This window comes from Pleurodeles waltl, chromosome 2_1 (assembly GCF_031143425.1).
Source record: "Pleurodeles waltl isolate 20211129_DDA chromosome 2_1, aPleWal1.hap1.20221129, whole genome shotgun sequence".
NCBI classification, from domain to species: Eukaryota; Metazoa; Chordata; class Amphibia; order Caudata; family Salamandridae; genus Pleurodeles; species Pleurodeles waltl.
In genome coordinates, this window is record NC_090438.1 from 152,632,705 (window position 1) to 152,657,219 (window position 24,515).

Consider the following 24,515-nt stretch of genomic DNA (forward strand, 5'->3'; position numbering starts at 1 on the left):
AATTAGCCCTTTTAAACATGTCTCAAGCCTGCCATCATAGCCTGTGTGTGCAGTTTTAAACTGCCATTTCAACATGACAAAATAACCCTCTTGCCAGTCTTAAACCTTCCTTTTTAATATGTACACGTCACCCCTAGGATTGGCCAAACATAATGCAGAGGACAGGGTGCAGTGTATTTAAAAAGCTGGACATGTATTTTTAAGTTTTCCATGTCTTGGTAGTGAAAAACTCCAATATTCATTTTTCAGTACTGTGAGGCCTACTTCTCCCCTAGGATAACCTGGGGGTGCCTTATTATGATTAATAAGTGATAACTTTCATTTGAGAGCAAATAGAAATGCCACGCTTGGTGTCTGAGAAATTGTAATTAAACATCCCCTTCAATGATAAAGACAGATTTTTAATGAACAATTTTGAAGATACCACTTTAAGAAAGTTGGAATTTTCCTGTACTAACCATTTGGTGCCTGCTGTCTTTTCCCGAGTCACATGATTGGATGTAGTTGGACTTTGTTTATTCCTCACAGACAGCAGTATAATAGAGGGATTAGGTGTGCCTGGATAGGCCATCAACTGGTAGGGTTGTGAATAGGCGTTGCCCTACCTTTAGACAAATGACTTGTCACCACGGCATTGTCCATGCAAACAGCTTGAAGCCATCAAATATAAATATTAGACCCTCAAACCCAGCTCTTCAGTACTCTCCTGGACCTATGGATACTACAGAAGATGGACTGTAGAGCTACTCTGCTGCTATAAGGACTGCCACTCTGATGTCCTGCTACTCTGCTGCTCTGTCACCTTGCTTGCTGAGTTGGAAAAATGGACCTGAACTGTTAGACCTGACAGCTTTAGGATGGTCTTCACCCAAATGTTTTGTCTGTTTGCCTCACATTTTTGTTGATTTATTTTTGTTGGCCTTAGGAGTTTGAGCACTTTGCCACTGCTGACCAGTGTTAAAGTACATATGCTCTCTTCCTTATACAGTAAATGTTTTGAATTGTACATTCACAATTGCCATTTTTAATTTACTTATAAGTCCCTAGTAAAGTGCACTACATGTGCCTAAGCCTATAATTAAATCCTACTAGTGGTACGGCAGCACTGCTTGTGCCACCCACTCAACTAGCCTTTACACATATCTCAGGCCTGCCATTGCAGAGCCTTTAGGTGAAGTTACACTGCCAAGTCGATTTGGCATTTAGAACTTTTTGCCAAGCCTTAAACTCCTCTTTTGTTACATATAAGACCCCCTCAGGTAGGGCCTAGGTAGCCCACAGGGCAGGGTTCTATTTCATTAAAAGGTAGGATATATAATTGAAGTTTCACATGTCCTGGTAATGGAAAACTCCCAAATTTATTTTTCGCTACTGTGCAGCCTACACCTCTTGTAGGTTAACATTGGGTAATCCTTAATACATTTAACAAGCTGTAACTTCTAATTGAGAAGTGTTAGACCTGGCTTCCTTGGCGTGGCTCCCCTGAACATTTTGTCCTCTGATCGCTTCCTTTGATGACCTCATATTTGCTGGTTTTGGGACTCTGGGAACTTTACCACTGCTAACCAGTGCTAAGGTACATGTGCTCTCTGCTTAAAACATGGTAACATTGGCTATCCACAATTGGCACATTTAATTTACCTATAATCCCTAGCAAAGTGCACGCATGTGCCTAGGGCCTGTAAATTATGCTACTAGTGGACCTGTAACACTGATTGCACCTCCCACTTCAGTAGCCCTCTAAATATGACTAAGTCCTGCCCCTGCAGAGCCTGTGTGGGCAGTTTGAACTGGAATGTGGACCTGGTAAGTTAACACTCTTGCCAGGCCGAAACCTTCCTTTTTAATACATATGTCACCCATAAGGTAGGCCCTGAACAGCTCCAAGGCCAGGGTGCAGTGTATTTAGAAAGTTAGATATGTTAAGTTTCAGATGCCCAGGTAGTGAAAAACATGTATAGTCATCTTTCACTACTATAAGGCCTATCTCTCCCATAGCTTAACATTGAAATTGATTTATTACACTTTATAAATGTAATTTCCAATTGGGAAGAGATGGGACACCCAAGTTTGGTGTCTCTGAAATCACAATTTAAAATCAATTGTTTTGCTGAAGTTGCAATTTTCTTACCTTAATTCATGTAGTGCCTCTGCCTGTCTCTAAACACATGCCTGGGGTGGATGACAGTTGGGCTTTGTGCATTCCCTCTAGACAGTCTCACACAAATGGAGCGTAGGTGTGTCTGATGGACCATCCACATCCTAATGGGCCACTACGCTCTTGATAGGTCATCCTGGGCAGGTTGAGAAAAGGGAGCTGACACTTACACCTGAATGGGCTGTGCCAGTCCCCACACAAAGAGCTGCATATGCCCCTCTAGTGAGTCTGGAGCTAGGACAGGAAGGGCAGAGACTTTGTGCACTTTAAAGGCCTCTCTTTGAAGTCTCCCCCACTTCAAAGGCACAACTCGGTATAAGTACTGGAATTCAGACACCACCAAATGAGTACTGGTCTGTACCTGATGACATTCTGCCAGGAAAAATAACTATTGTGCTTCTGAAAGGACTATCACTTTACTGGACTGTGATGGATTTTGCTGGACTCCTGATTTGCAGTGCCTGCCCTACCACCTGCTGCTGTTCTTGCCTCTGAGTGAGAAGGACTGGACTTGCATCTTTACATCCCCAGAACAAACGTTACTGCAAGATTTTGCTGGCTTGCCTCCTTTTCTGACATCTCAGGGACATCAAAGACACCCAACACCCCTGCTGCTTCTTCTGCACTGTGTCACCTGTGAGTCCTGCCCTGCCAAGTGGTGCCATCCATTCCTGGGCCCTTGTAAGAGGGTTTTCTAGGTGTTTACTACCAGAATTCACGCATTGTCATTGTTGCGCTTGTTGGAACCAATGCTTCCCCTTTGACTCCATCGCTGCAGCTGGAGACATTGCTGGCTGCGCAGCTCAACTACGATGCATCGCCTTTATTGCAAAGGGTCCCCCCATGCGACTGTTCAAGGACATCACATCAATGGCTACTTGGCTTGACAGCAACACAATTCCGACTGTGTGGATCGGAACCACTTCATTGCCTGCATCTGAAGGGATCAACACCAAAGCAGCACCTCCTCTGCTCCTTCCACTGGGTCTTTGACATTGATACAACCCACCACAAAAGGTGCTTTTTCAGTGAGACAAATTGGTCCCTGTATCCAATCTACGCTCCTTCTTGGTCAGCCTACCTTTTCAGATTTCACATGGTCTAACACGACCAGAGAGCCCCGGTTGGCAGTTTATGCTTTTGACAGCATATGTGCAGATATTTTTTAAAAATTAATATCTTGACTTCTACTCATTGGATTTTTGTCATTTTGGTCTTGTTTTATTATAAAATTAAGGGGACGATTTATACTTTTTGATGCAAACCTGCGCTAGCGCAGGTTTGCATAAAAAATTATAGTCCATGACGCTGGCCCGGACCCACATTTATTGAATGGTACTAGCCGGCGCTAAGGGCCTGTTAGTGTCCTTGGAAAGGACGCTAACAGGGCTGGGGAGGCGTAGAGGGAACCGGGGCTTGTGTGCCAAATTATGGTGCTACACTGTTTAGAGGCAAACATTTTGGGGCATATTTATACTCCGTTTGCGCCAAATTTGCGTCGTTTTTTTCGACGCAAATTCGATGCAAAACTAACTCCATATTTATACTTTGGCGTTAGACGCGTCTAGCGCCAAAGTTCATGGAGTTAGCGTAATTTTTTTGCGTGAACACCTTCCTTGCGTTAATGGTATGCAAGGTAGGCGTTCCCGTCTTAAAAAATGACTCCGATGCATATGCGTCGTATTTATACTCCCGGGCAAAAATGACGCCCGGGAGTTGGCGGGTCTAAAAAACCTGCATTAGTGCCGGATTTTAGCGCCTGGGTCAGGGCAGGCGTTAAGGGACCTGTGGGCTCAGAATGAGCCCAGAGGTGCCCTCCCCTGCCCCCAGGGACACCCCCTGCCACCCTTGCCCACCCCAGGAGGACACCCAAGGATGGAGGGACCCACCCCAGGGACATTAAGGTAAGTCCAGGTAAGTATTTTTTTTTATTTTTTTTTGTGGCATAGGGGGGCCTGATTTGTGCCCCCCTACATGCCACTATGCCCAATGACCATGCCCAGGGGACAGAAGTCCCCTGGGCATGGCCATTGGGCAAGGGGGCATGACTCCTGTCTTTGCTAATACAGGAGTCATTTCAATGGGGGATGGGCGTCGTAAAAAATTGGGGCAAATCGGGTTGTGGCGATTTTTTTGCCTCAGCCTGACTTGCACCATTTGTGGACGCCCATACGCCATTTTCCCCCTACGCCGGCGCTGCCTGGTGTACGTGTTTTTTTGTAACGCAGACCTAATTTTTTTGACGCAAAACTGCATTGGCGCAGTTTTGCGTCAAGAAGTATAAATATGGGCCTTTGCCTCTAAGCAGTGTAGCGCTATTTTCTAGCCCACAACCCCATGGACATGGCTCCTGTTTTCATAAAGACAGGAGCAATGCCCACCACCCCAATGGCTAGGCCGAGGGAATGAATGTCCCCTGGGCATGGTCATTGGGGCCAGTGCTGTGCAGGGGGCCCTAAGTCAGGGCCCCCGAGCGGTGTTTGGAAAAAAAATAAAAATACTCATCCGGACTTACCTGGGATTGGTCTCCCATCCTTAGGCAACCTCCTGGTGTGGGTGGGGGTGTCCCTAGGGCCAGGGAAGGGCACTTGTGGGCAATTCCCATGGTCGCCGACCATAGAAATCTGCCTATAGGTCCCCTTACACCTGCCCAGACCCAGGTGTTAAATAATGGTGATAAGCAAGCTTAGCGCCATTATTTAAGGCCCCCATCCCCCTGTGCTGGATTTTAACACCGGGGATAAATGTGGCGCAAAGGCCATATTGTCCTTTTCTGGATGGGAATGCCTACCTTGCATCTCATTTACGCAAGGTAGGTTTTCCCCTCCAGAAAATAATGTAAACTCCATAAGTTTGTAGCTAGGCATTTCTAGCACCAAAGTTTAAATATGGAGTTAGGTTTGCACTGAATTAGCGTAAAAAAAAAGACAATAATTCAGCGCAAACCAAGTATAACTAGGGGCCTAAGTCTATTATTCTAACCTGGTGTGGATTATTTTTGTGTGGTGTTTTTACTTTTTTACTTTTTTTAAGTGTTGCACAAATACTTTACACACTACCTCCTATATTAGGCCTGGCTGCTCTCTGCCAAGTTACCAGAGGGTGAGTACAGGTTAATTTATGGTATGTGTCTGACTTCCCCTGACTAGGATTGTGGTTCCTGCCTGGACAAGGTGCATACCTCTGCCAACCAGACAAGCACCCTTCATCCCAGGCGGAAGTGACTCCAAGGGCCAGAGACATGACAAACTCCAGAGCTCCCTACAACTGCCCAGATGACCTGCTGCATGGACGCGCAACTGGACCTGCCTGAGTCCTGCTGGATTAAGTTCCGGATTCCCAAGCGTTGCTCCTCAAGTCATGGACCTATGTGTCACCTCATTTGAGCTCCTCGCCACTGAAAAGGAGAAATCCTGCAATTTTGACTCTTCACAGCATTGAAAACTCACTGTAGCCCTCATTAGGATCTCAGTGGTCTTTTTACAAGACCGCCGAGGTACCGCCGTGCTGAAGACCGCCAGTGCAGGAGGTTTTCCGCCCAGCGTATTATGACTGCTGGCAGCCCTCTGCCCTTTTCCGGACAGAGAGCCGCCAGTAGCCATACTGGCGGTCGGTGGTGAAGTGGATGCTGCTCCACCTCCACCGCCACATCATCAAAACACCGCCCACCGAATCACAACCCATGATTCGGTGTGGCGGTGTTCTGGGGACGGGGAGCTGGCAGTGGAGCAGCCCCCATGGATCCCGTTCCCTCCTGGAGGGTCACCGGACCAGGTAAGGTGATTGTCCGTTAGGGGAGGGAGGGTGTTGTGTATTGTGTGCATGCATGGGGGTGTGTGTGTGAGTGTGTAGGGGGTGTGTGTGAGTGCATGTTTGCATGCAGGGGGTGTGTTGTGTGTATGGGAAATGTGTACACATGTCTGTGTGTATGTCTATGTGCATGTGTGCGTGTATGTCAGCGTGTTTGTGCAGTTGGTGTGTGAGTGTGCGTGTAGGGGTGTGTGTGTGTCAATGGGGGTTGGGGAGGGGGGTCCTGCCACCTTTGGGGGATTTTAGGGGGTCTTGGGTGTGGGGAACTGATAGTGCCTACCGCCATGGATTTCGTGGCGGTACAGAACCCCACGAAATCCATGGCGTTATGTGGGGTCGTGATACCGCTGGCGGTGTAGGGACGGCTGCCGGGCTGGAGACTGCAGTCTCCAGCCCAGCGGTCGTTACCACCCTGGCGGTCGGATTGGAGAAGTGGCGGTTTAGCTTGTAATTTCATTGTCTTTACCGCCGGCCTGTTAGCTGTATTACCGCCACTTCTCTACCGACTGCCAGGGTTGTAATGAGGGCCTGTGACCGCTAATATGAACCTCCAGCGACCACCGTTTGTGGTGTCTGACAGGATCTTTGCTCTGCAGTGACGACCTTCCATGAAGAATGACCTGCTCTTCGTGCTACATCAATACCCAACTACAATGCTCTCCCTGCTCCTCGCACCTCTTTCACTACAAATGGAACACTTCAAGCAGGACTAACCTGGTTCTTGTATCTGGTCTGCAGTCCATTGCAGTTGGCCTGAACTTGTGACTTTCACACAGTCTCAGAAGACCATAAGACCTTAAGTAACACTTTATGCTTTAAGGCTCTCTGCTTACTTGAAATCTTTAAATTGCATATCTCCAGTTCTACTGATTGGATTTTTCTCATTTTGGAATCAAATGATGTATTACATTTGAATTGATTGCTCTTAATTTGAATGTGATTTGTCTTGTGTTGTGTTTCAATGTTATCACTGTTTGAAGTGTTGCATAAATACTTTGCACATTGCCTCCAAGGCAAGCCTGACTGCGTTTGTGTCTTGCTACCAGAGGGTCAAGCACAGGTTAATTTGGGGTTTGCTGTGTTTCAGCCTGACAGAGATTGTGATTGCTGCTTGAGTAGGATTTCACCCATCTCAACCAGTAACCCAACTGTTTGTTGGGGAAAAAATTTATCAATTTTTATGTACCTTTGGAGAAGGCAGTTGCCTTCGATACCTGGTTTATGTGTTATGATACCACATGCTTTATGCCTCAAGTTAGTACATATGCTGATTTCCACACCACTTTGGATCCTGTCTTTATTATTGCTGGTCACCATGTTTACTGCAAAAGAAAATATTCAGGCAGGCGTGTGGAGGCTTTTCTAGCATGCATGGATTGTGAGAGTTGGTAACCTATGTGGGAGTACTAATCATGACTAATCATGACTATAACTATGAATTTCACTGTCAAGTGCTATTTTCTCCACCTAATTTCTTGAATAAATTATCGTACATACCTTCTCATACACCTGTCCATTGTTGGGAGACATTCATCCTGAATTAAACTCTCCCCCAAAAGAAGACTTTTTTATAGGTGCAAGTGTAAGGAAAGCAGGAAATAATGTGAGCTACAGCAGCTTTAAAATTAATGGATTAATAATGTTTGCCTTATAAACATTTCTCACCTGCTTCAGTTACATCAAACTCTTTGAGTGAGAGTCACAATTTGGAGCCACCTATTCAAATGCCTAGCCTACCTATGTTCCAGACAATATCTTAAGAAGGTTATGCTCATAAGAATTCACTTATTTTTTAAAGAATGCCACTTGCTTCCCCTGTTGAGTAGTGTGGAAGTGAGGATTTAAATGACTCATCCTCATCCATGGAATAATATCATCACTGGAGGTGCATAAGATTAGAAATTAGCAAGTTTTCTTAAATCAAGTTTAGTAGGGACATTTGCGCCTGGTCCTTCAAGTATCCACAAATGTATGTACCTGCATGGTTATGTTGACCGGAGGATTTAGAAAAGTGTTTATGTCCTTGTCTTCAAGTATCAAACAGGGCTTGTGTCATTTGATGGCTCTACTGGACAAGATATGGAGATTGGTTCTACATAGGTGTTTATATTAAGGCATTTGTCCTTCTAACTGGGTGGCATTGCCTCTTTGGGATGTTAGACCTTCAACCTCAAATCCTGAACCTGTTCTAATGTCTCTGGAAGAAGAGTTTGTTACAGACAAGTTTCAACTTTATTAGGTCAGCAGATTTTTCACATTTCCAGCCAATATTAGGGCCAGGGGGTTGGCCTTTATTAAGATATGTATGAGGGAGACCTCTCCAGGTCTATTGTTATATAATCTTTTTGGGGAAATTCTTTTCCACAGCCCTCTGAACTTTGTCTCTTACTACTCACAATGGATAAGTCATCTGTCGAGCCCAGACCGAAATGGGCCAGTTCGTTATGACCCAGATAAGTCTGTGGTCTGGGGGACCCTCTTGAGTGGCAGACTCTTTGAATTGTCAAGACTCGAAAATGACACAGGAGAACAGGGTTTATGAAGTTCTGATAGAGGTGATGCTTCTTCGTCAAGATCTCCACAGTGTAGCTAACAGAGTTAGTGAAGCAGAACACCAGGTGCCCTCAGTAGGTGGCTGGACTTTTGACCTCAACAGCTGCCCTGAAGGAGTGGAAGAGACTCAGAGAACCACTCTTACCGCAATAATCTGTTTATAGTGGTCTTCCCAAGGGCTCAGAGGATCCTGAGGCTGCAAAGTTTCTGAAGGACTGGTTTTGCTCATTGGCCCCAGAGGATCAGGCCCACAGATCCCTGGCCCAGAGCCCACTTGGGGCTTCAGAATGGCCCATGGTTTCCCAGATCCTTACTTTCATGACAGAAATGAGAGACTCAGAGAAGCCCGCAGACAGCCTGAGGTCAATGTTCAAAATGTACAAATTATGTTATTTCCTGACTATACCAGAGCTGTTAAGGAGTGCCCTCGCTCCTCCACAGAGCTCAAGCAGAAGTTTTGTTACTAAATCTCTAGTATATGCTTCTCTTTCCAGCAAAGTGCTAGGTCCTCTTCAATCTCAAGTCCTTCTTTGAGACTCCTGAGGAGGCCTGGGAGTGGGTTAGGCGAGACGTGACCCACTCGTCCCCTCAGATTCACCGAGACCCAGGACAGGCACCTTCTGGGCAGGGTCTATATCCACCCTTTGGACACACACAAGACTGACTTACGCATAAATGCCTTGCTGTCCTGGCCACAGTTGTGTGCCAGGTGGATTGTGTGGCCGTCCTCCCGTGGGGAATATCCCATCATGCCCCCTTACCATGACCTTCAGTACTACGGATCAGACCATGCAGGCTGTCTAGTGTCTTAATGCCTGGCACCTCATGCACCCTTACTCTGAGACTTCCTTGGTGCCCGAGATACAGGGCTACTTTGAAATCAACCACAGATCAGTCTCAACATTAGTCACCCTCTGGGAGGCCGGTAAGGCATTGATCCAGGGTGTGGAGAAAGGGCTGGTGCTCGGGGCGAATGGGAGAAAGTGTCACAAATCATGGCCCTTGAGACTCAGGTTCATGACTCCTGACCATTTGTGGCAGCTTTCGTCTGCCAGGGGTCAGTTGTGACGTCTTACCCTTAAGGATACCAACCAGTGCTGGGCAAGTACTCGTAACATTTATGAACATGCTGATAAGTCAGGGAAGCTCCTTTATTGGCTCATCACCCATAATACTGTTGCTTGCATTGTGCCCAAACTAATGGATGCAAACGGTCGGCCTCTTTCCAAGACTCTAGATATTCTGAAGACTTATGCGGCCTTCTATCTGAACCTTTATGCTTGCAGGCCCCGTTCCCACCAGGAGATCAGAAATCCATTGCTGCATGCAATTCCTTTACCTAATATTTAATCGTCCCTCACTAGTGACTTAAAGGAGACCATCACAGCAGAGGAGATTTCCTCTGCTTTATCTGACATGCCAGCCAGCAAGACCCCCAGACCCGAAGGCTGCTCCGTTGAGTTGTATCAATAGTCCCGAACCAAGTTGACCCTTTTCCTTCTTAAAATTATTAAGTGACCATGTGGGGAGCATTCCCCCTTCAGTTAGACCCTGCCTTCACAGTGATTTGCCGCACTAAGGGCCGCCCCTCCCCGAGAAATGCTCCTCATACAGGCTCATCTCTTTGATTAATAATGAAATTAAGATTTAAGCTTCTGGCTGACCAGCTACAACCTGCTTTGCCATTCTTGACCCTTCATGACCAGTGCAGCTTTATGCCCGGACACAGCACACTGCATTCAAGGAGTTCAAGTGGCACTCTCCAGGTTGGGTGTTTCCCATCCCCTAGTGGTGCTACTTCTTTTAGATTTTGAGAAACCCTTCAACACTGTGGATTTGTCTTTTCTTGAGGCTGTCCTCGAATTCCTGGCCTGGGACAATATATGAGGTGCCTTATTGGTGTCCTACATCACCAGCCTCAGGCTCAGGTCTGGGTCAACGTCTCATTGTTGGATTGTTTCCCTGCTTGGCAAGGTACGCGTCAAGGTTGTCCCCTTTCTCCATTACTGTTAGCTCTCTCCCAATTGAGTCTCTGGCGTAGCTCATCCTCTGTGATGCACAACTTTGTGGGTGGTCATGGAATGGAGGGCCAGGGGAGGAGAGGTTCTCTCTTTATGTAGATGATGTTCTGCTGTTTCTGACAGACTCCCACATCCTGGGGCCTGCTGCCTTGAGATCCTTACCTTAGTTGCGAGGCCTTCAGGTGAACACCTCCATGTCTTCTTTGGTCCCGAATGGAGGCGACATGAGCGCTCTTCAGTGGCAATCCGATATCCAGGTGTGATGTTTTGCCTTTAAATACCTGGAGTTTCATATCTCCCTGCTTCTGGATCCCCAGTAGTGTCCCAAAGAAAAAGCAATATCCAGGAGTCATTGCAACTTCCTCTGCATGTGATGGGCAGTATCGCACTTTTCAAAATGATGATTCTCCCTTGATTCTTATACACATGTCAGCATTTTCCATCTGTGATCCTCCTGAGCTAGTTTCACATGCTCAACTCTACTCTCCTCCTTTTCTTTCGTCAGGCATTCAAGATTAGCATTTTCTAACAGGTGGCAGAGTCCATATGAAAGTGGGCTGGGGATGTTGGATCTCTAGTGTTATTGTCTGGCTTCTAAGTTGATTGTGGTCAATGACTGTCTTAGCGGTGGGTGGGATGATCAAACGTGCAGAGGGAAATGTTTTTTTTTTAGATTTGACTGCATTGTGGATATGCTGTATGGTGCTACAATACCTAGCAGCCTGCCGGCTATCACTCCCATGATTTTCCTTTGTTGGTGCTCTGCCCTGCTTTAATGGGCTGGAGTGGTAAACTGATTGGAGATGACTACCCTATGGAGGGGTCGCTTACTCCACCATTCTGCTTGACTGGAGGGGTTTCAAAAATGGGACATGATCGGCATTATGGTCCTTGGAGATGTTTGGGAAGAGAAACATATGTTGCTCTTCTGAGATCTGCAGGATTGCTATGTGCTCATCTGCTCATCAAAACACAATTCCATAAATACCTGCAGCTTTGCAATGCACTCATGGCTAACATTCACCCGGACACTGAAATACCTGAGTTGAGTCCGCTGGAGGCCGAGTTGCTAATAGGTCGCATTAGCAGATACACAATTTCCCAGGTTTATTGATTGCTTATTGTGAATTCCCCACATGGTTTTGACATGGTTCCACTCCTCTGTGAGGGTTGGGTGAATGAGCTTGGTGAGGCAGATTGGAGGGAGGCCAGGATGGCCTTGCACATGTTGGCTATTTTTATACACCCTTGGCTAATTCAACTGAATTGTTTGCATATGACCCATCTGACTCCGCTCTATTTGCACCACCCTGACAGGATTCCACGTCTGGCTTGCTTTCATTGTACTGAGACCTTGGATGATTTTGATCATGTTATCTGGGCGTGCCTGGTCATCGCTGAGTATTGGCAGTGAGTGTGCAATGAGCTCTCAGGGTTCTTAGAGTGGGATCTTGATGTGACTACAAAGGTGGCCCTGTTGTGCATGGTTGATGAGGTGGGTGGTTCCTGGGCTGACCTCATATTTGTATGTGTCGTCACACTTGTGACCAAGAAAGGTATTGCTCAGTAATGGAATTCCCCAAATGCCTGACCCTAGCGGAATGAAGAGCGGCAGTAGACTGGTGTGCTCAGCTTGAAAAATCTATTTCCATTGCCCAAGGCTGTCCACAGAAGCATGACAAGATATGGGGGGAGTTGGGGGCACATTACGGACTGGGGATATGATTGGTTTATGGCTGATTGCTTTGTGTAGGTGTAATGAGACCGTATTTGTCCTTTATTGGTGGTTTCAAAACTAATAAAATTGTGTTATTAAAAAACATTCCTTAATTAGATGTTGATCCTCTGAGGTCTTTTTCCATGCTCTCACATTCTTTGGATCTTTCTAATTCATTTTTTGATAATTTTATAGGCAGTTGTTCAGGAAACCACCATAGTATTGTTTGGGTGGGTCATCTGACCTGGTTTTAGCCTCTTGGTATTGTGTCAGAAAGGCCATGGTAACATTGATACATTTTCTGTAAAACGTTGCACTAGAGAAAGAAAGCAGCCCACAGTCATTTTAATAAAATGATATAGGATGCAGTCATCTGCTGCACTCGGGCACAAACAGGCCACCTAACACTATGTACAACTGCGAGAAAGGTGGATTATTAGTTCAAAATGGTTGATAGACCTTAACAAGTAAAAATGTCACTTTTCCTTATCAGGTCCAGTGAGGTTTCTTTAAATCAAACCTTATCTCAGTACTGGGTATCAGAGAAATAGAGCAGTCAGGTTTAACTTAAAGAAAAACAGGAGCAAAGCATTTATCAATACTAGAACAGTTAATAAGTATGAAATGTATTAAAAAAAACAATATATAATTTTGCTTAAATAGACACAAAAATGACAAAAATCAGATGAAGGAACAAGAGTTAAGGTTTTTGGAAGGTTTCCATAAATCACTCCAATTCACTCCAAAAAGCCAAAGTTTCAAGTTGACTAAGATCGAGCTCAGGATCAGATGCAAGCACCCAGTCAAGATTTTACCCTAGCACTTAGGATCTTTTCTGGGTTTTTTTTATCAAGGGCAGGCTCATTTGAGACTGGGGTTGTGTTCAATATTGAGAGAGTGGCAAAGTCCTGTGGTCTGATAAATGGCTTGGTTACCTGCAAACCAGCAACTAGTGGCAGTGAATGACCCTTAGAGACTTTGACCAAAAAACGAATATTTGCTGCTTTAGGCTCACAGATTGGGGTTCTGTGAGCAGGAAGAGTACACTCTAGCACCAGCCAATGATACAGGTCCTGTGGGGACCCTCTTGGGGACTAGGACTCGTTCTCACGGGCTATACTAGCAGAGACCAGGGCAAGTCCAGGTGCAGCTAGTCAGCTAGGCACTCTTTAGGTGCAGGCTTCCTTAGCTTTTGTGTCTCTGAAGCTTAACAAGAGGCTGGCTGACTAGCCCTTGCAGTCCACTCACCGTAGCAGTTCCAGCCATTGAAGTCTCTCACCATGGATTCAAAGGCAGGAGAATCTCTTGTCTTTTTGCAGTCCTGCCTTGAATCAGCAGGCACATTCCTTCTTGGTGCCCCCTTTCTTCCTGAGGTCCACCGGTTCATCAGTTGTCACTTTTATGCAAATTTCAAATTTAAGGGTGAGGTGGACCAATTGGGGAATAGTTCCCAAGCAGCAACTCTACCCACTCTAACATCACTTCCTGTGGGGTTGGCACTAAACACTGCAGCAGTGCACTGCCCAAATAAAAATGTCCAGACGCTTCTTCCCTGTGTCAGAGGTATGAGCACACCCCAATATGTGTCCAGTATAATGAGCCACCCATCCTGGAGTATTGGTTCTGCAAGAGGTGTCACCCTTCCTTTGAAGATGCCAGCCTGTCTACCTACACAAGGGAACAGGCAAGCTAAGGTGTGACTTGTTTTTGCCAGCCTCCATAGCATCTTTGAAGCTGGACCATCTGTGGCCAAAACCCTCTGGCCATCCTGTCAGGAGGAGGTTCCTCCTCCTGCCACCAGCAGATCTATTGTTTCTTTTTCACAAGAGCCAATCACACCTTCTGGCAGGAGGGCTGTAAGCTGACTCAGGTGCCAACTGCAACAGTGAATCAGATACGGCTGCTAAAAAATTGGGTCAAGAAAGTGTTCACTTTCTAAAGTCACCTTTATATTAAACGTTACTTTAAATTTAACTTCAGCATTAAGTGAGTTGTATGTAAAAATTAATATGATGCAAGAGTGCAGTATATTTGGTCGTTAAAAAAAGAAGTTGGTGCTGAGTTGGGCCTTGCTACAGTGAAAATGAAAATTGCAGGTTTGCCTGTTAGGGCTTGCAAAACATAAAAGAATAATGTCCTTGTTTTTAATATTTAGCACCCTGCCTTATGGGCTACTATGACCTTTTTCAGGAATGACATAAATATTAAAAAATATGCTTTTGACTTAGCAAAAGGGTTTAATTTGTCATGTTGGATTGGCAGTTTAAAAGCTGCACGACTAGGCAGTAGTGGCAGTCCTAGAGCCATGTTTTTCACTTTGTTACTGCAGTGCTGCTTTCAACTAGTCGCGTTTAGCTTTCTAACTCTATGTACGCTTTGTGCCCAGTACTAAGAATTTGGTACATTAAATGTGCCAATGAGGTATTCGCCAATTGCACATACACTTTGAGGGGTCAGAACTCATGCACCGTGGCTTGGTCAGCAGGGGCCAGTGCACTTCATAGTCGAAAAACCAGTAGCATTAGTAAAAAAATTTAGGCGGTGAACATACAAAAAGCAGCACTTTCCTACAACATTCTTTGCACCATAGAGCAGATGTGTATATTCAAGGGTAAGCATGTTATTTTTATTGGAAGAATACCTTTCATTGCCAGAGCATAGGCCTAGACAATTACAATACTTTCCACTCATTGGATGTGCGCTATGCAGTGCAGCACACATACAATGTGTGAAATGTTTGGAGAAATAAATTAATGTCTCCTAGGTAGTACCTGCTTCAAGGAGGCGTACACGATGTCTGGTAAGAATATCCAGGTTTGTGACTATTAGTACCTTTCACGCCCAGATAACGTCCCCTTGATGCAAGGGATGAAAAGCTGAGTAAATTGCAATTTGAATGATGAAAAGAGGACCTTTCTAGCATAAAATTCCTTTTCCACTGGAAAGTACATACCCTTCCAAAACTTTGGATTCATTTGCGCTGATGAAAAGACTTGAGTGGTCATTACAACATTGGCGGTAAAAGCTGCTTACCGCCGTGCAGAAGACCGCCAACACACCGCTGCGGCCGCGGAATTCCGCCACAGCTATTATGACCCACATCCTGAAATCCGACAAAATTCAGACACCCACACAAGTCCGCCACACCAAAGGTCAGTGATAAACTGGCGAAAACAAAACCGACACCATCACGCTAACAGAAATACGGCCATGCTATCACGACACACGAATCCACGCGGCGGTCTTTCAACCGCAGTATTCCATTGGCGATGCACACTGACGCGCTCAAAATACACACATCCCTTACAAAACACAGCCACATTGGACAATTCCAAATACACACACCTGATACACACACACACACCACTCCCACACACCCAATACTATATAAAACACACACCCACATCACCCACAATCCCCAACGACCACAAATTCTGAAAGAAGGACAGAGAGAGACAACACCATCCACAAACTAGCAGCCACAGGCACTCAACACAATCACCCACACTACTTCCACGCACAAAACACCACACACCACGACATATCACCACACTTATCACCACATACACCACCCCACACATCACCTACACCACCCCATGGCACGGCAAAGACACCCCAGGTTCTCGGAGGAGGAGCTCAGGGTCATGGTGGAGGAAATCGTCTGGATAGAGCCACAGCTATTTGGATCACAGGTGCAGCACACCTCCATAGCTAGGAAAATGGAGCTATGGCGAAGAATAGTCGACAGGGTTAACGCAGTGGGACAGCACCCAAGAAATCGTGACGACATCAGGAAGAGGTGGAACGACCTACAGGGGAAGGTGCGTTCTGTGGTCTCCAGACACAACATCGTGGTACAGCGGACTGGTGGCGGACCCCCATCTCCTCCCCCACAACTAACAACATGGGAGGAGCAGGTCTTGACTATTCTGCATCCTGAGGGCCTCGCAGGAATCAGTGGAGGAATGGACTCTGATAAGTCAAAACTTAACTATCATATCCCCCACCCTACCTGCATGCTATCACAGACCCCCACCCTCGCCCCCTCCCCTATCACTCCAACTCCTCACAAATGTACTAATAACACAAACCACCCATCCAAACCCCAAGCCCTGCATGACACAACAAAGCATGGACACCCATCACTAAAGCATGCCCACTGCACATACCCATAACACCCCCCTCAACCATCATCACACAAGTCCCCACACAGGAGTGCTAGCACTGGGGTACACAGTCACCCACCCATTGCCCACCATGACACACACAGATGCAATAATCATGCTTTTACACCCCTGCAGGACCACTACCCAACGTCACCAGACAGGAGGGTCCAGACATCTCCACCACACCCACAGAAGAGGCCCACAGTGATGACAGCAGCTCTGTCCAACTGGATCCAGATGACCAGCCCGGACCATCGTGGGCCTCGGGACAGTCAGTTCCCCACACCCAGTGACAGGCCACCACAGACCTTCCACCCTCTGGTAACACCAGCACAGCACCCACCCAGCGGGCCCATACTTCCGTACCCAGGACACGTCAATCAGATGTGTGTCCACCAATACAGGGAACCCAGGATAACCCACCACCCCAACAACAACAGGGACCTGGGGGCAGTGGCAGTGGGCACACTGTCCAGGGGACGGAGGCCCAGGAACACAGGGGAACTGGGAGGGCTGCTGTGCGACAGGGGGCGGACAGGCCTAGGGAACCCACTCTCCACGAGGCCCTCTCCTCCATCATGGGAGCATACCACCACTCCCAGGAGACGATGGCAATGGTCCTGGCCAAGTTTCAGGAGACCCAGCGGCTGCAGGAGGAACAGTATTTGGGGTTCAGGGAGGAACTCAGAACCATCAGCACCGCCCTGGGCACCATCGTAGGGGTGCTGAAGGAGATACTTAACACCAGGAGGGACACTGTGGCACTCCAAGGGGCCCCTGACACTAGCATGGACAATGAACTGCCCACCACCTCCGCCGGCGCTAGTGGACAGGAGGCACCGCCACAGGACCACCACACCAGCACTCCACCCCCTTGCAGACGGAGAACCACCCCACAAACGGTCCCTGAGATCCAGGAACAAGACAGAGCACGATGCCAAGACCCCCGCCAAGAAATGAGACCACCCTGATTGTCATTCTACTGTCCCACTGTGTAACCCTGTCCACATTGGAACTGCCCCAGCTCCACTTCCTATGCCCCTTTGGACAATGCACCAGTGAGACTAATAAACTGGACTCCACCATCACCCCTCACCATTTGACAACCCCCCTCCAATATTGAGCACTAAAATAAACACCCTTGAAGCACAAAACAATCTGGAGTCAGTCTGTGATTTCGAAAATGTGTATTAGCAATGACAGTGAAAAAATGCGTTCTCAAATGTAATGTCAACATACCTATGTCACACATCTCAAGTCCATGAGGAATCTAAGCAGATGACACACGTTGGAAACCACACCTGTGAAACCGTAATGGAAATGTACAACTCAGTTACCATATACTGGTTGAAATCGACAGACAGGATAGAGGTAGAAGTGTGAAAGTACTTGTAGTAGGCAGAAATGTGTTCTCACCTGTGTGTCACTGGAAATATTGCTGGATAACTGAGTCCCTGTTAATGTCTTCTTCCTCTGCTTCCTCCTCATCACTGTCCACAGGCTCCACAGTTGCCACAACACCGCCATCTGGACCATCCTCCTGCAGAAAAGGCACCTGTCGTCGCAAAGCCAAGTTGTGAAGCATACAGCAGGCCAAGATGATCTGGCACACACTTCCTTGGTGAGTAGAATAGGGAACCACCTGTCATATGGAGGCACCTAAACCTGGCCTTCAGGAGGCCGAAGGTGCGTTCGATCACCCTTCTAGTACGCCCATGTGCCTCATTGTAGCGTTCCTCTGCCCTGGTCCTGGGATTCCTCACTGGGGTCAGTAGCCATGACAAGTTGGGGTAACCAGAGTCCCCTAATAGCCACACCCGGTGCCTCTGGAGTTGACCCATCACATAAGGGATGCTGCTATTCCGCAGGATGTAGGCGTCATGCACAGAGCCAGGGAACATAGCATTTACCTGGGAGATGTACAGGTCTGCCAAACATACCATCTGTACATTCATTGAATGATAACTCTTCCGGTTCCTGTACACCTGTTCACTCCTGTGGGGGGGGACCAGAGCTACATGGGTCCCATCAATGGTACCTATGATGTTGGGGATATGTCCAAGGGCATAGAAGTCACCTTTAACTGTAGGCAAATCCTCCACCTGAGGGAAAACGATGTAGCTCCACATGTGTTTCAGCAGGGCAGACAACACTCTGGACAACACGTTGGAAAACATAGGCTGGGACATCCCTGATGCCATGGCCACTGTTTTTTTAAAGGACCCACTTGCAAGGAAATGTAGCACTGATAGCACCTGCACTTGAGGGGGGATCCCTGTGGGATGGCAGATTGCTGACATCAGGTCTGGCTCCAACTGGGCACACAGTTCTTGGATTGTGGCACGGTCAAACCTGTAGGTGATGATCAAATGTCGCTCCTCCATTGTCAACAGGTCCACCAGCGGTCGGTACACCGGAGAATTCCGCCATCTCCTCACATGTCCCAGCGGACGGTGCCTAGGAAGGACAACAGCGACCACAGAGTCAAACAACTCAGAAGTATGTACCCACAGTCTACACAGAACACCATTCATACACAGAATCTGGCCTGTATTTGTGTTGTGCGACAAGGCCTAGGTCTGTGTGACGCAGTTGTGAATTAGGGGTGAATGTTTGATTGGTTCCGCATTCCGTCCATCCAGTTACGCTATCCCACAGCGTTTGTGTTTTGCTCTGCTTTTGCCGCCCTAAGTGCGCCGGGTATGCCCAGACGTGGGTCCCGGGCTCACTGTGCCACTGGATTCAAGCTAGCCTGGCTGATGAGGGGTGAAACCCCGAAACCGGTCCCAGGATGCTTGTTTCCGGTCCAGGGAGAACCTGGCCTGGCAGTTCGGGCTGGACTGTTCCCATGAGGAACAGGGTCAAGACTGATTTGCATATGGCTGGGTTCAAACTGGGGTGGCATGGTGAGCAAAATAATGGATGGATTAAACCCCGATCTGTGACTGGGGGTGAATGTTTGATTGGTTCCGCATTCCGTCCATCCAGTTACGCTATCCCACAGCGTTTGTGTTTTGCTCTGCTTTTGCCGCCCTAAGTGCACCGGGTATGCCCAGACGTGGGTCACAGGCTCACTGTGCCACTGGATTCAAGCTAGCCTGGCTGATGAGGGGTGAAACCCCGAAACCGGTCTCAGGATGCTTGTTTCTGGTCCAGGGAGAACCTGGCCTGGCAGTTCGGGCTGGACTGTTTCCATGAGGAACAGGGTCAAGACTAATTTGCATATGGCTGGGTTCAAACTGGGGTGGCATGGTGAGCAAATTAATGGATGGATTAAACCCAGATCTGTGACTGGGGGTGAATGTTTGATTGGTTCCGCATTCCGTCCATCCAGTTACGCTATCCCACAGCATTTGTGTTTTGCTCTGCTTTTGCCACCCTAAGTGCGCCGGGTATGCCCAGACGTGGGTCCCGGGCTCACTGTGCCACTGGATTCAAGCTAGCCTGGCTGATGAGGAGTGAAACCCCAAAACCGGTCCCAGGATGCTTGTTTCCGGTCCAGGGAGAACCTGGCCTGGCAGTTCGGGCTGGACTGTTCCCATGAGGAACAGGGTCAAGACTGATTTGCATATGGCTGGGTTCAAACTGGGGTGGCATGGTGAGCAAAATAATGGATGGATTAAACCCAGATCTGTGACTGGGGGTGAATGTTTGATTGGTTCCGCATTCCGTCCATCCAGTTACGCTATCCCACAGCGTTTGTGTTTTGCTCTGCAGTTGTGAATTAGGCCATGTGGGCCCCTGAAATGGCGGCTGCCTGACCTCTAAAGTGGGACAATGGGATGTGAGGTAACTGCGCTGGCGTTGTACACCGTCCCGGTAGGCGGTCGAAGACAGCGGCGGAATGCTGCATTGGTTAACATTGGACCTTATGGGTCCCAGGAGCCAATGACGATGTACGCCGGCGGTGATGGTACGCACCACCGCGGACGTGACCGCCGCGGACGTGACAGACGTTTTCTATCTGTTAAATCACTCGATACCTGATCTTCTACAGGAGAAGACCTACACTGCAAGTGCTGCTGTGACCTCGGTCTGGAAGAGACAATGGCTCGTGCGTCTGGGGAAAGGGCCACTGCCTTCACTGCAGAGGAGTTGGAGAAGCTCGTGGATGGGGTCCTCCTCCAGTACACGCTACTCTACGGTCCTCCAGACCAACAGGTAAGTACACAGGGAGCACGTTGTATGGGTTATGCCTGTTTGGAGAGGGCTGGTTATAAGAAGGAAGGGGGCAGAGTTCTGCGTGCATGAAGGACTGTGAATGCATGTGCCACATGGCATGTTCCGGATCCTGGCGATGGCCTACCATGAGCTGGATGGGCGCTTGAGGGCATCACAGCAGACACAAGGGGGTGAGTACACTCTCATTCAGCGGACTTTGCGTGCAGTGAAGGTGGCTGGGTGGGGGAGGAGGGCTGTGGGTTTCCCTAGGCCAGGGCGAGTTCCGTAGGCTAGCCCCCTCCGTAATGCAGGCCATGTGGCACCCCACCCCACCTCTGTAGAGTGCCAAGTACAGGTATACATACCCCTGTGTCATCTATGTGTGCAGATGTCGACCATAGCCATGTAGGCCATATCTCAGGAATTGCATCTGTAGAGCCCAACAGCGCGACGTAGTGCAGGGGGCTGCTGTGTCTCTAGTGTCCACCAACGGTAGCGGTAAGCCATGCACTCAACCTGTCTTTCTTCTGTCATCCACCCCTTTTTGTGGTCTCCCTGTTCTTGTGTGCATCAGCATCATCAGGCAGAGGTACAGTGGCACCGGAGCACGAGGGAGCTGCATCCCACATGGCCATGGAGGGCCACACCACGGACTCGGAATACACCAGTGGGATGGTAGTCGAGGGGAGCTTCACGGCGGTTACAGGATCTGCAACCAGCGACACGGACTCGTCCTCCGATGGGAGCTCCCTTGTGGTGGCGGCAAAACCTGTGCCCTCCACTTCTACAGGTACAGCCGCCACCCCCCCTACCAGCACCGCCCTCCCAGCAGCCCCTCAGCCTTCGCCCGTGCCCGCTCACCCAGGAGGGTGGGCATCACCTTCGCCCCAGGCACCTCAGCCCCTGCCACCTCTGCTGCCCTCAGTGAGGAGGCCATTGACCTCCTCAGGTCCCTCACTGTTGGGCAGTCTACCATTTTGAATGTCATCCAGGGTGTAGAAAGGGAATTGCAACACACAAATGCATTCCTGGAGGGCATTCATTCTTGTCAGGCTGCCCTTCATCGAACCCTGCAAACTCTGGCTTCAGCACTGATGGCAGCCATTGTCCCTGTCTCTAGCCTCCCCCCTCCAACTTACTTCACCCAGACCCAATTCCCTGTACCCCAGCCTATCCCAAGCACACCATCAGACCAGCCTGCACACACCTCACCACACAAGGGAAGCTCAGGCAAACATAAGCACCACACATCCCACAGGCACTCATGCAAGCATCACACACATACAGACACACCAACATCCACTGCCTCCACTGTGTCCCCCTCCTCGTTGTCTCCCTCCTCCCTCCCAGTCTCGTCTACAATCTCACCTGCATGCACTACCGCTACAGCCACTACGTCCCGCACCAGCACACCCACCACCACACCCCACTCACGTGCAGTCACCACCCCCACTCCCATTTACACGTCCCCTGTGTCCTTTCCCAGTGTGTTTGTGACGCCCCCTCCGAAGATACACAAACGCAGGCACACACCCACACAACAGCCATCCACCTCACGACAGCCTCCAGCGCATGCACCTTCACCCAAAGTCACCAAATGTACACCTCCTACAACCACTACCTCTTCCTCCACTCCCAAACCCCCTCCAGCTACCTGTCTCAGTGTTCCTAAGAAACTGTTCCTGGCCAAGCTTGACCTCTTTCCACCCCCCCCAACTCATAGGTCCCGTACTAGCACCTCAGCCAAAAAATCTCCGGGACCAGTGGTGCCTGTTGTTACAGTTATGTGGAGTGCACCGGCCACCAGGCCAGCCAGTGTGGCACGGAGCCACAGCACAGCCAGTCCCCCGTGAAGCACCAGAAGTTGAACAGTGCCTGGCGGGAGAGGGGGAAGACTCCATGCAGCAAAGCCGCTCACAAGGGTCCCGGGGGGAGTGTCGACTCAGCTGTGACTCCTCCCAAGGTGTGGAAGGGGCAGAAGAAATCTCCAAAGTCTGGGAGGAGCAGCACGGCGGAGAAGACCGCCATCATCCCCGCTGCCCAGGAGGCCACCGCCAGCCCAATCGTCACTGGCCAGGAGGCCACTGCCAGAGTCACTGCCCAGGAGGGCAGCCCAATCGTCACTGGCCAGGAGGCCACCGCCAGAGTCACTGCCCAGGAGGCCAGCCCCATCCGCCAGAGTCACTGCCCAGGAGGGCAGCCCAATCGTCACTGGCCAGGAGGCCACCGCCAGGGTCACTGCCCAGGAGGCCACTGCCAGAGTCACTGCCCAGGAGGACAGCCCATTCATCACTGGCCAGGAGGCCACCGCCAGAGTCACTGCCCAGGAGGCCAGTCCAATCGTCACTGGCTAGGAGGCCACCGCCAGAGTCACTGCCCAGGAGGCCAGTCCAATCGTCACTGGCTAGGAGGCCACCGCCAGCCACAGTCCAGCTGGTCAGGAGGACCCCGCAAGCCACTGCCCAGCTGACCCATGAAGGACTGCCAGCCACAGGCCTGCTGGGCAATGAAGGACCGCCTTGGCAAGCACCGCTGAACAGGGCAACGACCGCCATGGTAAGCACAGCTGAACAGGGCAAGTACCGCTGAACAGGGCAAAGACCGCCATGGCATGCACCGCTTAACAGGGCAAGCACCGCTGAACAGGGCAAAGACCGCCAAGTGAAGCACCGCTGAACAGGGCAAGCACCGCTGAACAGGGCAAAGACCGCCATGGCAAGCACAGCTGCAGAGGGCAAGCACCGCTGAACAGGTCAGAAACTGCAAACTCAAGCACCGCTGAACAGGGCAAAGACCGCCAAGTGAAGCACCGCTGAACAGGGCAAGCACCACTGAACAGGGCAAAGACCGCCATGGCAAGCACCGCTGAACAGGGCAAGCACCGCTGAACAGGTCAGAAACTGCAAACTCAAACACCCCTGAACAGGTCAGAAACTGCAAACTCAAGCACCGCTGAACAGGGCAAAGACCGCCAACGCGAGCACCGCTAGCCCATTAGTGGCAGGGGCAGTGACGCAACTGGGACCGTCACGGGGTGAGTGCTGCACTCTGGACACCAGTTCCCCTCCAGAACCAGTGGAGACATGCATCCATTCCGTCTGTCCTTGGCAGGATGAAGCACTCTGGGCACCAGACCCACTCCAGAACCAGTGGAGACATGCATCCACTCCGTCTGTCCTTGGCAGGATGAAGCACTCTGGGCACCAGTCCCCCTCCAGAACCAGTGGAGACCTGCATCCCCTCCATCTGTCCTGCACAGGATGAAGCACTCTGGGCACCAGTCCCCCTCCAGAACCAGTGGAGACATTCATCCACTTGAGAGACTGTGGCCCCAGGATGGTACAGTGGGAAAACCACCCACTGTAGAGACTTGAGAGACTGTGGCTTTGCACTCCCCAGGATAAAGCAGTGGGCAAACCACCCACTGTAGAGACTTGAGAGACTGTGGCTTTGCACTCCCCAGGATAAAGCAGTGGGCAAACCACCCACTGTAGAGACTTGAGAGACTGTGGCTATGCACTCCCCAGGATAAAGCAGTGGGCAAACCACCCACTGTAGAGACTTGAGAGACTGTGGCTTTGCACTCCCAGGATAAGGCAGTGGGCAAACCACCCACTGTAGAGACTTGAGAGACTGCGGCTTTGCACTCCCCAGGATACATCAATGGGCATGGAGCCCCTCGTGGATCTGGCGTGGTGCACTCATCCGGCTGAGGTGCCCCCCCTTCCCTTCCCCCTGAGGTGCCTGTTGTATTTCTATCTGATGCCAGTGCAGTGTTCTCTCCGTTTTGATCAGGTATCTAGTGTGGGCCTCGCCCATGCATTTTGGGCCCAGTGGTCCACGGACAATGAATGGTGCATTACCTGCACTACTAATCGTCGTGTATATTTTGTTTAATGTCTATATATATATATGTATATATTTGGTTA